A 15,914-nucleotide genomic window follows, 5' to 3' on the forward strand; every position below is an offset into this window, starting at 1 on the left:
CTTTCTGGAGTTATTTCTCCACTGATCTCCAGTAGCATATTGGGCACCTACTGACCTGGGGAGTTTCTCTTTCAGTATCCTATCATTTTGCCTTTTCATACTGTTCATGGGGTTATCAAGGCAAGAATACTGAAGTGGTTTGCCATTCCCTTCTCCAGTGGTGTTGAAGACTCTTGAGAGTCCTTTGGACTGCAAGGAGATCCAACCAGTCCATTCTGAAGGAGATCAGCCCTGGGATTTCTTTGGAAGGAATGATACTAAAGCTTAAACTCCAGTACTTTGGCCACCTCATGCGAAGAGTTGACTCATTGGAAAAGACTCTGATGCTGGGAGGGATTGGGGGCAGGAGGAGAAGGGGACGACAGAGGATGAGATGGCTGGATGGCATCACTGACTCGATGGACGTGAGTCTGAGTGAACTCCGGGAGTTGGTGATGGACAGGGAGGCCTGGCGTGCTGCAATTCATGGGGTCGCAGAGTCGGACACGACTGAGCGACTGATATGATCTGATTGTCCTGCCAATTCATCCCTTCTCTTCATTTTTTCTCCTCTTTTGGTCAAATTTCTAAACCCAAACATGGCAACATCTGAGGTACAACTAGAGTAAAGTAGGTGGTGGTTGTCACTAAGTCGTGTCTGACTCTTTGTAACACATCAGGCTCCTCTATCCTCCACCATCTCCTAGAGTTTGCTTAAACTTATATGTCCATTGAGTCGATAATGCTATCTAACCATCTCATCCTCTGTGGCCCCCTTCTCCTCCTGCCCTCAATCTTTCCCAGCATCAGGGTCTTTTCCAGTGAGTCAGTTCATTGTGAGCAGTGGAAATGGCATGCAAACATGGAGATGGACGTGGCTGGCGATGTATTCAGAGAGGTGAAATATCCACAATTAAAATATTGTGTGACAGAGACAGGAAAACCCTGGTAATAGTTTATGTAGAAATTTTCAGAAGCTTTTGCATCAGTTCCTAAAAATCCAATAACCAGGAATTAGATATGAAAGACAGCTAGCAGACCAGTGTTGCATTAGAAAATTATCTTCCAAAAACATAGAATTATTTGCATTATTCAGTCCTCAAGCTGTAGAACTGAAAAAGAGATTCAAACAACATCCAGAAGCACAGGAAGTAGAAACAAGAGCAGTTTTACAAGCAAACACAGGCTTTAGTTTAGGCAAAACTTATTTTATTCGAGGAAAAGTATAGAGAAAGAAAACAAAGCAATTTAAAATGTAGTACTAAGGGAAAAATACTACAATATAAAAGCAATAAAATCTTACTCTTAAAACGCAAAGTAAATAGATACCTCTGAAAATAATCTTTTGTAACAGAAGAAAATATTTTATACCCTCAGGGAAATTCAATAACAGTAGTATAACAAACATAGAGGACAAAAAGGTGAAATACAGAAGTCAAGATAAGTAGCAAAATGAATGAATAGAAAGAAAGAAAGAACTGCTAGAAAATTAACAATAAAAGAACTTCATTAACTGTCACATTTCAGTAAAAGCACATAATAGTAGGGAAAACTTAATTGGTTAAATATAGGAAAAATTTGAGCTAGACTACAGAGATAAAAATTAAGAAAACTATGAGATAGGTGCTATATTTGAATAGATTGAGAATTTACTGTACATCAAGCCTTATATAGCATTTATCTATTAGACCCAATTTTCATTCATCAAAATACAGTTATTCCTAGTAGCAAATCTATCAGATAGACATTATTATCTTCTTCTGTTTACATATGAGAAAGTTAAAGTTTAGGAGCTTAACTTGGCAAGCCTGGAGAGATGGTGAGGACAAGGGCTGTTGACTCTAGGTTGAGGAAAATGTTATTAACTCTTCTTATAAAAGTAAAAGTCTCTATCATAAAAAAAAACTAAAACTATAGCTGAAAGACTAAGAACAATATATGTAAGACATATGACAACCAGACATGTAATTAACTTATTTTAACTGTAAAAGGAAAACATGAACAATGAACACCATATGAGAAATGATGGTCTGAGGACATTTATAGGCAAATCACAAAAGAAGAAACATGGCCAAGTAACATACTTTGAGTAAATAATAATACATGGATCTGCTGAAGAATCATTAGTACATAGGTATGCTGAAGAATCATTTAGCAATGTAAGTTAAAAGCGTTAAAAACAAAGACAAATTTTAAGACAAAAATCTACTATCAAGAATTCGTCATTGTAGATAAATTAATTTTATGAGTGTACAATTTTGTATGTTTGTTACAACATATATTTCTCATAGTATTGTTTGCAACAGGGAAAAAAGGAATAGTTAAGTGTTCTAATAAGGGACGTTAAATAAGTTATTGAATATACAGTGAATCATTTTTATGAAATAATTTCCAGCTATTCAAATTAATGTTACATCTGTATTAGATGGGAATAATTACATGGACTTCAATTACAATATGTGAACAAAGTACAGAAAAGCATGTATGGCACCCTCTATGAAACTCTTTTTGCTTATTTGTGTTTTGTATTCTTTCCATAAAGAACCTAGATTATTCACATTAAGGTAAATAGAAACATCCCAGTGAAGAAGATTCTTGGTTTTCCATAACTTTAATGTAATAAAGCTCCTGTCCCAAAGACCACATCTTCATCTTCCTCTTCGGATAACATCACCTAAATCAGGCACAAATATTTTGCTAAGGACAGACAACTAGGAAAGATACACCACAGCAGGACTGCCTGGAAGGAACTGGAACCATTTGTGGAATGCAGTTCCTCCCAGTTGCCCCCAGAAACTGAGAGGAAGGAGTAGAGATACTTTGAAGCACCCCATTCCTATCCTCTGAGATCCTCTGCCCAGTGCAGAAGCAAGGTAATGTAGAAGTGTGCATTTCAGTAGCAGGGAAAGAGTGAGACCTAGATCTAAGGGAAAACAGGACCAAGAGCAGAACAGGGGCATACAGAAACCAAAAGGGTAGATGCCACTGAATTCTCTATCAATCACCATCATTCAGAAGTGCCTGGACTGAGAGGTTCAAGGTTAAGAGTAATCTACACATAGAGAGCCAATGGGCTATAGGTAGGTTCATTCTGATTTCCCTGGGTAGTCTTGTTTTAGGTTTGTTGTTTTAGTATAAATTTTAATAATGCTCTTTGTCATTCTCACAAATGTCTTACTTTAAATGATAAATTACATCATTGTCCTAGCTATGACTTCCTTCCTCAGATTCTTTTCGTTATCTAGATTTTCCAAAATTGGTAGAGGTAATACCAATAAAGAGGATGTATGTGGCCAAATTATTTTATATATTGGAGGCCAAACAAAAAAGAATCCTTTGGAATAGGAAATTCAGTAAACATGGTAAAGAATCCATGCAAAATGAAATTTTCAATCCCAGAAGGTATTATAATTCTCATAGGCTGCTGCTACAGTAGTAAACTGGAGCTAAATTTTTATTTAGATATCTTAAAGTCCATGCTGCTGCTGCTGCTAAGTCACTTCAGTCCTGTCCAACTCTGTGTGACCCCATCCATGGACAGCAGCCCACCAGGTTCCCCCATCCCTGGGATTCTCCGGGAAAGAACACTGGAGTGGGTTACCATTTCCTTCTCCAATGCATGAAATCAAAAAGTGAAAGTGAAGTCACTCAGTTGTGTCTGACTCTTAGCAACGCCATGGACTGCAGCCCACCAGGCTCCTCCCTCCATGGGATTTTCCAGGCAAGAGTACTGGAGTGGAGTGCCATTGCCTTCTCCATTAAAGTCCATAATATATAGTTAAGTAGTAACTGAAACAAATATGAAGTAATAGCTAGAAAAAGACGTGGATGCATACTTATTCACATCAAAACAGAACTAATCGTGCTAAGGAAGAAGCATAAGGAAAAGCTCTATGCAGCCTAAGTTAACAAAGGAGATTCCTAGGTAGTGAAATTCTGGTTGTTAATAATTTTATTCTTTCAACTTTACTATAGTTTCCATTTTTCCTACTTTGAATTTGAATTAATTTTTTAACCTATTAGAGCATTTAGAGATTGAAGTTGTAGTAATTATATGAATGAATTATCTAAATGCCTCAATTCTTAGCATACAATAAGAGCTGAATCAGATCAGATCAGATCAGTCGCTCAGTCGTGTCCAACTCGTTGCGACCCCATGAATCGCAGCACGCCAGGCCTCCCTGTCCATCACCAACTCCCAGAGTTCACTCAGACTCACATCCATCAAGTCAGTGATGCCATCCAGCCATCTCATCCTCTGTCGTCCCCTTCTCCTCCTGCCCCAATCCCTCCCAGCATCAGAGTCTTTTCCAATGAGTCAACTCTTCACATGAGGTGGCCAAAGTACTGGAGTTTCAGCTTTAGCATCGTTCCTTCCAAAGAAATCCCAGGGCTCATCTCCTTCAGAATGGACTGGTTGGATCTCCTTGCAGTCCAAGGGACTCTCAAGAGTCTTCTCCAACACCACAGTTCAAAAGCATCAATTCTTTGGCGCTCAGCCTTCTTCACAGTCCAACTCTCACATCCATACATGACCACAGGAAAAATCATAACCTTGACTAGACGGACCTTTGTTGGCAAAGTAATGTCTCTGCTTTTGAATATGCTATCTAGGTTGGTCATAATTTTCCTTCCAAGAAGTAAGCGTCTTTTAATTTCATGGCTGCAGTCACCATCTTCAGTGATTTTGGAGCCCAGAAAAATAAAGTTTGACACTGTTTCCACTGTTTCCCCATTTATTTCCCATGAAGTGATGGGACCGGATGTCATGATCTTCGTTTTTTGAATGTTGAGTTTTAAGCCAACTCTTTCACTCTCCACTTTCACTTTCATCAAGAGGGTTTTGAGTTCCTCTTCACTTTCTGCCGTAAGGGTGGTGTCATCTGCATATCTGAGGTTATTGATATTTCTCCCGGCAATCTTGATTCCAGCTTGTGCTTCTTCCGGTCCAGTGTTTTCCATGATGTACTCCGCATATAAGTTAAATAAACAGGGTGACAATATACAGCCTTGACGAACTCCTTTTCCTATCTGGAACCAGTCTGCGGTTCCATGTCCAGTTCTAACTATTGCTTCCTGACCTGAATACAAATTTCTCAAGAGGCAGGTCAGGTAGTCTGGTATTCCCATCTCTTTCAGAGTTTTCCACAGTTTATTGTGATGCACACAGTCAAAGGCTTTGACATAGTCAATAAAGCAGAAATAGATGTTTTTCTGAAACTCTCTTGCTTTTTCCATGATCCAGCGGATGTTAGCAATTTGATCTCTGGTTCCTCTGCCTTTTCTAAAACCAGCTTGAACATCAGGAAGTTCACGGTTCATATATTGCTGAAGCCTGGCTTGGAGAATTTTGAGCATTACTTTACTAGCATGTGAGATGAGTGCAATTGTGCGGTAGTTTGAGCATTCTTTGGCATTGCCTTTCTTTGGGATTGGAATGAAAACTGACCTTTTCCAGTCCTGTGGGCCACTGCTGTTTTCCAAATTTGCTGGCATATTGAGTGTGACACTTTCACAGCATCATCTTTCAGGATTTGAAATAGCTCAACTGGAATTCCATCACCTCCACTAGCTTTGTTTATAGTGATGCTTTCTAAGGCCCACTTGACTTCACATTCCAGGATGTCTGGCTCTAGGTCATTGATCACACCATCGTGATTATCTGGGTTGTGAAGATCTTTTTTGTACAGTTCTTCTGTGTATTCTTGCCATCTCTTCTTAATATCTTCTGCTTCTGTTAGGTCCATATCATTTCTGTCCTTTATCCAGCTCATCTTTGCATGAAATGTTCCTTTGGTATCTCTGCTCAATAAGTAATATCTATTCCTATTTAGGCTTTGCGTGCTGCGATTCATGGGGTCACAGAGTCGGACACGACTGAGCGACTGATCTGACCTGATTGCTATTTGATGGTATAAAATAGCTTGATTGCCTAAGACTTTAATTTCTTATTAAAATATGTAAGGGTTATTATGGTTAAAACTTCACTGGAGTTTTGATGTCTGCAGCTTTAAAATTAGTGAAAATAACAACAAAAAAATTTAATTAAGACTTTTTTTAAAGAAGTTTTAGGTTTACAGCAAAATTAAGAGGTCTATATTCCCTCTCCAAACATGCATAACCTCATTATCAACATCATATCAGAGTGGTACATTTTTTATCATGGATGGACTTATATTGATACATCATAATCACTCAAAGTTTATAGTTTACCTTAGGGCTCACTCTTGGTGTTATACATTCTTTGGGTTTGGACAAATGTATAATGACATATGGCAATCATTATAATACCATACAGAGTATTTTTACTGCCCTAAAAAGCCTCTATTCTTTGCCTTTTCACCCCGTACCACTACACCTCTGGGGATCACTGATCTTTTTATTGTCTCCATAGTCTTATCTTTTGTAGAATGTTATATAGTTGAAAACATGCAGTTTGTAGATTGGCTTCTTCTGTTAGTAAAACACTCATACGTTATCTCCAAGTCTTCTCATGGCTTAGTAGCTCTTTTTTAATTTTTAAGCACTGAGTAATATTCCTGGAGAAGGCAATGGCACCCCACTCCAGTACTCTTGCCTGGAAAATCCCATGGACGGAGGAGCCTTGTAGGCTGCAGTCCATGGGGTCGCTAGGAGTCCGACACGACTGGGCGACTTCACTTTCACTTTTCACTTTCATGCATTGGAGAAGGAAATGGCAACCCACTCCAGTGTTCTTGCCTGGAGAATCCCAGGGATGGGGGAGCCTGGTGGGCCGCCGTCTATGGGGTCGCACAGAGTCGGACACGACTGAAGCAATTTAGCAGCAGCACAGTAATATTCCATTGCTTGGATGTGCCACAGTTTATCCAATCACCTAGGGGCTTCCTAGGTGACACAGTGGTAAAGAATCCATCTGCCAATACAGGAGGTGCAAGAGATACTGGTTCAGCCCCTGGGTTGGGAAGATCTCCTGGAGGAGGAAATGGCAACCCACACCAGTATTCTTGCCAGGATAATTCCATGGACAGAGGAGCTTGGTGGACTGCAGTCCATGGGGCAGCAGTTCCCAACCTTTAGGGCTGCCCTGGTGCTCAGCTGGTAAAGAATCTACCTGCAATGCAGGAGACCCCAGTTCTATTCCTGGGTCGAGAAGACCCCTTGGAGAAGTGGTAGGCTACCCACTGCAGTATTCTTGAGCTTCCCTGGTGGCTCAACTGGTGAAGAATATGCCTGCAATGTGGGAGACCTGGGTTTGATCCCTGGGTTGGGAAAATCCCCTGGAGAAGGGAAAGGCTACCTGCTCCAGTATTCTGGCCTGGAGAATTCCATGGACTGTATAGTCCATGGGTTCACAAAGAATCGGACACAACTGAGCTACTTTCACTGTCATTGGAGGATATCTGGGTTACTTCCAAGTATTGGCAACTACAAGCAAAGATGCTAGAGAGATCTATGTGCAGGTTTTTGTGTGGACATACATTTTCAGCTGCTTTGAGAATGTAATTAATGGATTGTATGTTAAGACTGTTAAGTTTTATAAGAAACCACCAATATCTTCCAACGAGGCTGTGACACTTTGCATTTCCACCAGCAGTATATGAGAGTTCCTGTTGTTTCACATCCTTATGAGCATTTGGTGTTGTCAGTGTTCTAGATTTTGGCCATTCTAATAGGTATATGGTGATATTTCATTGTTTTAATTTGTATTTCCCTGATGACATATGATATGGAGGATCTTGTCATATTCTTATTTGCCATTTGTATATCTTTGGTAAAATATCATAAATATTTTTCAGTTAAGTTGATTCATTTTTGGTTTTCTAAATCTCCAGTCTTAAAACTGGGTTAGGAGTAATTTTTATTTAGTTACAAACTCACAATATATAAAATGTCACTTTTGCATTTGAGTATTTTAGATTGGAAATCATAGAAGTGTAAGTTTCAAGACTTCAGGAAGTTTTTAAAAGACTGTGCATACCACAGGCATTCCTAGGAAAAATGATTTTCCAGAAACACAGTGAAGAAGAGAAAAGAATTTTGATCATTCTTTCTAAAGGAGGGCAGCGATCTTATTTTGAAATAATTAAAAGTACCCTGCATTATCTGAGGTTTAGATTTTTAGAGTTCAAATTGGTATGGTTTCATTTTTATTAATAGATGAATGTCAAAGAGAAAGGAAGTATACTGTGAAAATGAAAAGTCTGTGTTAATTGAATGTATTAAAAAATTGCCCCGCCCATGAAGTTAATTTCAGTTTTGTGATGCAAAATGCAAGTAAAAGGCAAAACAGCAATTGCTGTGTTTTTGTTTTGGATTTTTTTTTCTTTGCATATTATTTCCAGTGCTTTATTCATTGTGTTCTTTCACAATTTTTTATTTTAAAAGTGTTTTATTGAAGCATAGTTGATTTATAATATTATATTAGTTTCAGGTGTACAGCATAATGATTCAGTATTTTTGCAGATTATACTTTATTGTAGATTATTATGACAGTAGCTATAATTCCCTGTGTTATATAGCATATCCTTATTGCAAAGAGTTGACTCATTGGAAAAGACTCTGATGCTGGGAAGGATTGGGGGCAGGAGGAAAAGGGGACGACAGAGGATGAGATGGCTGGATGGCATCACCAACTCGACGGACATGAGTTTGAGTGAACTCCAGGAGTTGGTGATGGACAGGGAGGCCTGGCATGCTGCGATTCATGGGGTCACAAAGAGTCAGACACTACTGAGCAACTGAATTGAACTGATATTGCTTATCTATTTTATACATGCTAGTTTTTATCTGTTAATCCCATACCCCTAAAATGCCCCTCCTCCCTTCTCTTTCTCTCTGGCTAATCACAAGTTTGTTTTCTATCTTTGTGAGTTTGTTTCTCTTTTGCATATGCACTCACTGTGTTATTTTTTAGATTATCATATAGTATGTCTTCTCTAATTTCAGTAAGCATAATATTCTCTTGGTCTATCCAAGTTTCTGCAAATGGCAGAATTTCATCCTTTTTATGGCTAATATTTCCTTATATATATGTACATAAATATATGTGTGTGTGTGTTGTTGTTGTCCAGTCACCCAGTCCTGTCTGACTCTTTGCAACCTCATGAACTGCAGCATGCCAGGCCTCTCTGTCCCTCACCATCTCCTGAAGTTTGCCCACGTTCATGTCCATTGCATCAGTGATACCATTCAGCCATCTCATCTTCTGACACACTCTTCTCCTTATGCTCTCAATCTTTCCCAGCATCAGGGATTTTTCTAAGGAGTCAGCCGTTCACATCAGATGACCAAAATACTGGAGTTTCAGCTTCAGCGTCAGTCGTTCCAACAAGTATTCAGGGTTGGTTTTCCTTAAGATTTATTAGTTTGATCTCCTTGCTGTTCAAGGGACTCTCAGGAGTCTTCTCTAGGGCCACAGTTCAAAGACATCAATTCTTCAGCACTCTGCCTTATAGTCCAGCTCTCACAACTGTACATGACCACTGGGAGGACCATAGCCTTGACTATACAGACTTTTGTTGGCCGAGTAATGCCTCTGCTTTTCAACACACTATCTAGGTTTGTCATAGCTTTCCTGCCAAGATGCAAATGTCTTCTGATTTCATGGCTGCAGTTACCATCCACAGTGATTTTAGAGCCCAAGAGGAGGAAATATGCCCCTACGTCCATTTTTCCCGTCTGTGTATATGGACACGCCACATCTTCTTAACCCAATTGTCTGTTGATGGGCACTGGGGTTTCTCCATTTCTTGGCTATTGTAAATAATGAAACAGTGGATGTTTCCCGGGTGTTCATTGGAAGGACTGATGTTGAAGCTGAAACTCCAATACATTGGCCACCTGATGCCAAGAGCTGACTCATTGGAAAAGACCCTGATGCTGGGAAAGATTGAGGGCAGGAGGAGAAGGGGATGACAGAGGATGAGATGGCTGGATGGCATCACCAACTCAATGGACATGGGTTTGGGTGGACTCCGGGAGTTGGTGATGGACAAGGAGGCCTTGCGTGCTGCAGTTCATGGGGTTGCAAAGAGTCAGACATGACTGAGTAACTGAATTGAACTGAACTGAAAGTTAAATCTAAGAGAGTCCTAATTTTATTCAATGATGTCACCAATGCTCAAAACAGTTAGATATAGTATTTTGTGTGGGAACTGGCCTTACAATGTGTGGTACATTCTTAAAAATATTGTCATTGGCAGGAAATCTCAAATTTTGAAGTTACATTTTATTTTTGCATATTAACTAATTTTTTCCAAATAATTGTAGAGATTGACTAGTGTAGGGAGTACTGGTTTAGGGACTGTTTGGTGGACTATAAGAATATTGGTTTTCTTCTGTTATATGAAAATTGTTTTGGGAGATAATTTTGAAAAAGTAATGTGATAGATTGAATTGTAAGTTCCTAATGATTTATTTCCTTCCCACCTCTCTCCCTTCCCTGTACACATTGGTTTTGAGCTTGGCTTTATAACATGCCTTGGCTAATGGAATATAAACAGACATTTGCCATACCTAGGCAGAGACTAAATATGCCTTCAGTGCTTGACTCTGTATCTGTTTCCTTCCTACCCTTTACCACGAGAGAGGAGCATCTTTAGATAGTAGGTCCCTGTGGGTTCTAGAATAAGAAGAAACATGGAAACCGGTTGCTCTCATGTTACAGAGCAAGATATTATTATTTTTTGTTTGTTTTTAGCCTAGAAGATATAGGAATTGTTAATTCCTACAAATATTGACCAGTAAAGTAAATGCCAGAAGTGGAATGATGCCAAAAGGAACCCTAAACTATAGAACTAGGAAATATTTAGCAAGTAAACTGAGATAGGAGGCAGGAAAAATAACAGTCTATATTATGCATTAGTAAAATGTGTGATAAAATGATTACCTGCAATAAGTTGGAAGCACAAAATACATCTAATAAACTTCTGATGGGCAAAAGAGATATTGAGCAGAATTTTCATAGCACAATTTGGGTGTTATTAGCTCAATTTGATTACCTATTATAAGAAAGAATGAGCTATGAGTATAACTGGCATGCTTCCAAGGCTGAATAAAGAGCAAAAGATAATTTAAACATTCTGGGACTGGTGGATTAGGTGGCATCTCCCACCAGTAAAATGTTCTCAAATTAAGGCAGTCACAGAGCAAAAAACTAATCAAGAATGTGGCCATCACACATTTGTTACAACCTGTCATTAGATTAAAATAGGTCCAGAAAATCCTCTCAGTTGGACAGAGGTCTCAGAAAAAAGACCTAAATGGGTTGATATCCCAAGGAATAACATTAATCTCAAGACAACCAAAATTAATGACAGTCTAGCTCTGTCCAATAGAAACATACTACAAATCACATGTCACCTAAAATTTTTAATAACTGTGTTTTAAAAAGTGAAAAGAAACATGAAATTAAGTTCAATAATTTTATTAACTTACTAAGTATATTCTTATTCAATCCAATATATACAAAATAAAACAATGTCTGCAAGTGATCAATATAAAAATACCGATGAGAAATTTCCCATTTTTTTTTGTTGCTCGGTGTGAAAAACAAGTGTGTGCTTTATCTTATATTCCATCTCAATTCAGACTAGTTGCAGTTCAAATGCTCAACAGCCATAGTTGACTGATGGTTACTGGACTGGACAGCAGAGCTCTAGTAAGTGATGTATACCACAAAAAAGGTTTATTGACATGGTCCCTAGGAAAGGAGATGAAAATGTTGAAATACATGGGAAAGTTGCCAACAAAGTTTTTGAGAAGAATTGTATTATCAAAATAAATTACATGACTCTTTGAAATGCAAATTGACCCTTTGGACCTTCTGTGGCATTCTGAGAACAATCTGAGAACTGTAATTACTGTATTCTGTTGTAATATTGGAGGTGTTTGTTGCCATAGCAAAAGCTAACTAATGCAAGGAATATTAAAAATATTTTTTATATCAGTAGGAGAAGGCAATGGCAACCCACTCCAGTACTCTTGCCTGGAGAATCCCATGGACAGAGGAGCCTGGTAGGCTGCAGACCATGGGGTCGTGAAGAGTCGGACACGACTGAGCGACTTCACTTTCACGCATTGGAGAAGGAAATGGCAATCCACTCCAGTGTCCTTGCCTGGAGAATCCCAGGAACGGGGGAGCCTGGTGGGCTGCCGTCTATGGAGTTGCACAGAGTCGGACATGAGTGAAGCGACTTGGCAGCAGCAGCAGACCTTTAATAAGATAGGTTGTTACTACTGCCAAATCATGCATAGCTATCCATCCCAATTTTGGTCTCTGCAACATTTATTGAAAAAGTGAAAGCTTATCTCACTAAATATCAAAGACTAACAGGAGCATTGGAAGAGCTGAAGGATTGTTATCAGAAAGACTTGGATCTGAATCTTAATTTTACCACTCTTTAAATGTGTAATATTTACACCAGATACTGTTAAACTTAGCATAACATAAACTGAGTCTTGAAAAGCATTTATATAAAGGAGCTTGCTTTCTTTAATGTGGCCCCTGTATAAAGAAGTTTATGAAAGCTTACTGGAGACATGTGGCCTGGCCTATAGTCATTCCCAGCAGTCAGACATGAGAGTGAGGCACTTTGGACCACTCAGCTAAGGCAAAGCATCTGATGGCTGCAGCCACATAAGTGACCCAGTCAAGTCTAACAGAAGGCCTGTCCAGCTGAGCACATCTCAGGTTGCTCAATCCAGAGACCCACAGGCAAGTAAAACAGTTGTTTTAAGCCACTAGGTTTGGGGGTTAACATTTGTTACAGAGTAACTAGGTTTGACTTGTGTATATGTGTGCTCTGTCGCTCAGTAGTGTCTGATTCTTTGTGACCCCACGGATGTAACCCACCAGGCTCCTCTGTCCATTGAGGTTTTCCAGGCAAGAATACTGGAATGTGTTGCTATTTCCTACTCCAGGGGATCTTCCCAACCCGAAGATATAACTCACGTCTTCCTACAACTCCTGCATTGGCAGATGAATTTTTAACATGGTGCTACCCAGGAAGCCAGGTACGATTTAAGGGGGATTTTTAACCCCCTTTGCCTGGCCTTGCCATATAACAACACTGAAATAAATATTATAGCCTTGTTTTGTAGATAAGGGAACTGATCAAGGGCTTATGACTTAAGGAGGGTTATGTAACCCCCTTGATCAGTTGCCTTGTCTACAAAACAAGGCTAATAATATTTATTTCAGTGTTGTTATATGGCAAGGCCAGGCATATAGCAGGTTCTTTTAAAAAGCACTACGTTTTTCTCATTTTTCTTCATTTTTCCTCTCTTTTTCTATTTTTTTATTCCTCTGTGGCTTCTTCTCTCCTCCTCCCTTGATGTTGTAAAAACAATATTGCTGGAATCAATGTGTGGCCTATCAAGATGGTTCCTGCAGAAAGGCCAAATGATTACTCATTTGGCTAAGTCAGTACTAAACAAGTTGGTATAAAATTAGCTGCATCCCATTATAGACAGATTTGATAAAAAATCTCATTAAATGCAGGGGGAAAAGTGTATATCCCTGTAGAAGTACAAGTTTTCCTATAAATATTCCTGTAAAATATTCTCCTAAGTGATACATTTCTCAACTAGTCATGATGTTTCTCATCAGGAGAGTGAAATATGTATGTTTTTGTGTCTAGTCTTATTTCTATTCCAAAAAAAAAAAACAAACCTGTTTCTTTGGCAAAGCCTACAGACCAACAAGACATTCTTTATTCCTCTAGCTTAATCAAAATTTGTAATCAGTGAATAAGAACCATTTGCCTAAAAGAAGGAAAACTGGGTCTAAGATTTGAATGACTCATGCAGGAACTTTATGATTTGCTCTGTGCTTTATGAAGTAATTTCATAATCATATGTAATTATTTTAAATATTTTATAAACTATAGTGACTTTTTAATGAATTTCTAATTATTCAATACAGTTTCTAGAAAGATTTGCCGAATATGTAGTATATGTGTGATGAGTCATTTGTCATCCAAAAGCCTGTGAAGAAACCCTCATTCCTAAAAATAGGGTTCCCATAGATTCGATACCGGCTGTAATTTTTCACTTGAGACATTTCCTTTTATATCTCTGACTCCACTTTTGGTAAATCATGATACATAACTATATAAAACATCACATAATCTAAAGAAAGGGAATAAAAGTGCCAACTGTACCACATCACACGCAGTACACTATGCACCAAAAAATTCAACTAGCCAGTGAATTCCAGGAGAGGGAAGAGCAACTTCTCAGTTTTCCTCGTGCTGTGATCCACTGTCTCCCACCCTACCCTTGAGCCCCCACTTCTTGGAAATTTATGAGATCTGGCATATACTGACAATAGCAAAAACCCAATTATTAACATTATCAGTACATTTTTTTTTGTTTAGTTTCTTGGGATAAAGCTTTTGCATTAGTACAAGACCTCATTCATTCTTGTGTGTCCAAAAGATAGGACTCTAACAATGTATCAACATTTCCTCTCAGAAACAAAATCAGGTTAGAAGCGACAGAAAGATCTCTTAGACTGGATGTCTTCTGAATATTCAGCTCTCCATTTACGTGGTCAAGTGTGGAAACATGAACTGATATAAGAATATAACATAAAATTCAAGTAGAAATCTATATGGCTTGCAAATTGTTCCAGTCCTACAAATCTAAAGCATAACATTGCAAGATTGTTTTCATTTTTGATGCACCCTTGTAAGCATCTGGAAAAATCCACAAGATTGGGTTCATCTTAGGTTCTGATTACATATCCACATTTTACATCAACCAAAAATGTTCTAGTCCAATCTGATCAAATCAATATTTTAAAATACTTTATTAAAAAAGAAAAAAGAGAGAAAAACACCTAAAATTTGGGTTTTGTCCTCTTTGGCATAGTTCTTTCAAATACTTGTGATATTTTTGCAGGACTTGTTGGGTAACAGAGCACATGCTTCAGGTTTATTAAGTTTATCCTGAAATGCTTGTTTCTGCCTGGGAAATATTTTTATGTCACAAGTCAGCCCATAGACAACACTGTTGTATCATAGATAGCTATGGGTAGAAGGATTTCAGAATGATCCAAATCTCTCTGATTCAAATCTCTCATTTAATAGATGGGAGCTGGTCCCTAAGAAGTTAGTATTCTTTCCACAAGGTCACACAACTTTTAGAAAAACAAAAAAGCAAAACACAAAACACTCACAGAATCTTTCTTGTTATAGTGATTCATTCAAAGGTAGGCACTTGACCAAAATTTGGCCAGTTAGAATAATTTTGCTAGCCACAGTGATTATTTCAGTAATACATCACTGAAACAAGAAACAAGTTGGTGTAATCAGAATAAATTCCAGTGCCCATATCAAATTCATAAGAGGTCTTTTTTATTTCTTATGCCGGACTTGAAAGACTGGTGGTTCTAGTGCTGGGGGCAGCCATGGAGACACTTCAAGCAAGCAAGCCACTTGAATGAAACTGGAGAGATTGCTTTTCCTCCCCAGTACTTACATATCTTCCTTAGTATCTCTCTCCTAGGATTTTAACTGTGTAAACTGTTGACCTGAACAGAGAGACTGCCACATATTTTTCCAGCAAAAACTGATTTATTCACAATCAACAGAATTGCAATTTGAGGTCTGCAGCCATGGCAAGCCATATGCAAGTGCCCACACAGCAAGGGAAGGAGAATGCTTATATAGAGGGGAAAGGAGGTTGCCAGGGCTACAGGGAACACAGAATGCTTGGCTTTTCATTGGCTGAGTCCTTGCCAGGAAAGAAGAGCAGGCTTTCTTCTTCCTGTTGGGTTCTGCTGTTATCACAGGGCGTGAGAGCTCCCCCTTCTGGTCTCCTAACTCTATTTAATTCAGATTTCTGTTTATCACATTTTTACAAAGCCAATATATTTCTTCTATTTTTGATGTATGCATTTTTAATTAGCTTAAGTAAGTTTGAGCTGGGTTGTGTCCTTTCTATGAACT

The 15,914-nt window shown here is 38.6% G+C and overlaps 1 long non-coding RNA gene across 4 annotated transcripts in view; it reads left to right on the forward strand.

Annotated features, from left to right (window-relative positions):
• The window catches only part of LOC112441583 (uncharacterized), a 74,293-nt gene that overhangs the window by 3,578 nt on the left and 54,801 nt on the right, over positions 1 to 15,914 (forward strand). The window contains exon 1 of one of the 4 annotated variants that reach the window (XR_009490692.1): positions 15,420 to 15,878. The exons of the other annotated variants lie outside the window; for them this stretch is intronic. This is a non-coding gene — a long non-coding RNA (uncharacterized lncRNA). Of the gene's footprint in view, positions 1 to 15,419; positions 15,879 to 15,914 lie in introns of those variants that run through there. 4 annotated transcript variants of the gene reach the window in all.

This window comes from Bos taurus, chromosome 15 (assembly GCF_002263795.3).
Source record: "Bos taurus isolate L1 Dominette 01449 registration number 42190680 breed Hereford chromosome 15, ARS-UCD2.0, whole genome shotgun sequence".
Taxonomy (NCBI): domain Eukaryota; kingdom Metazoa; phylum Chordata; class Mammalia; order Artiodactyla; family Bovidae; genus Bos; species Bos taurus.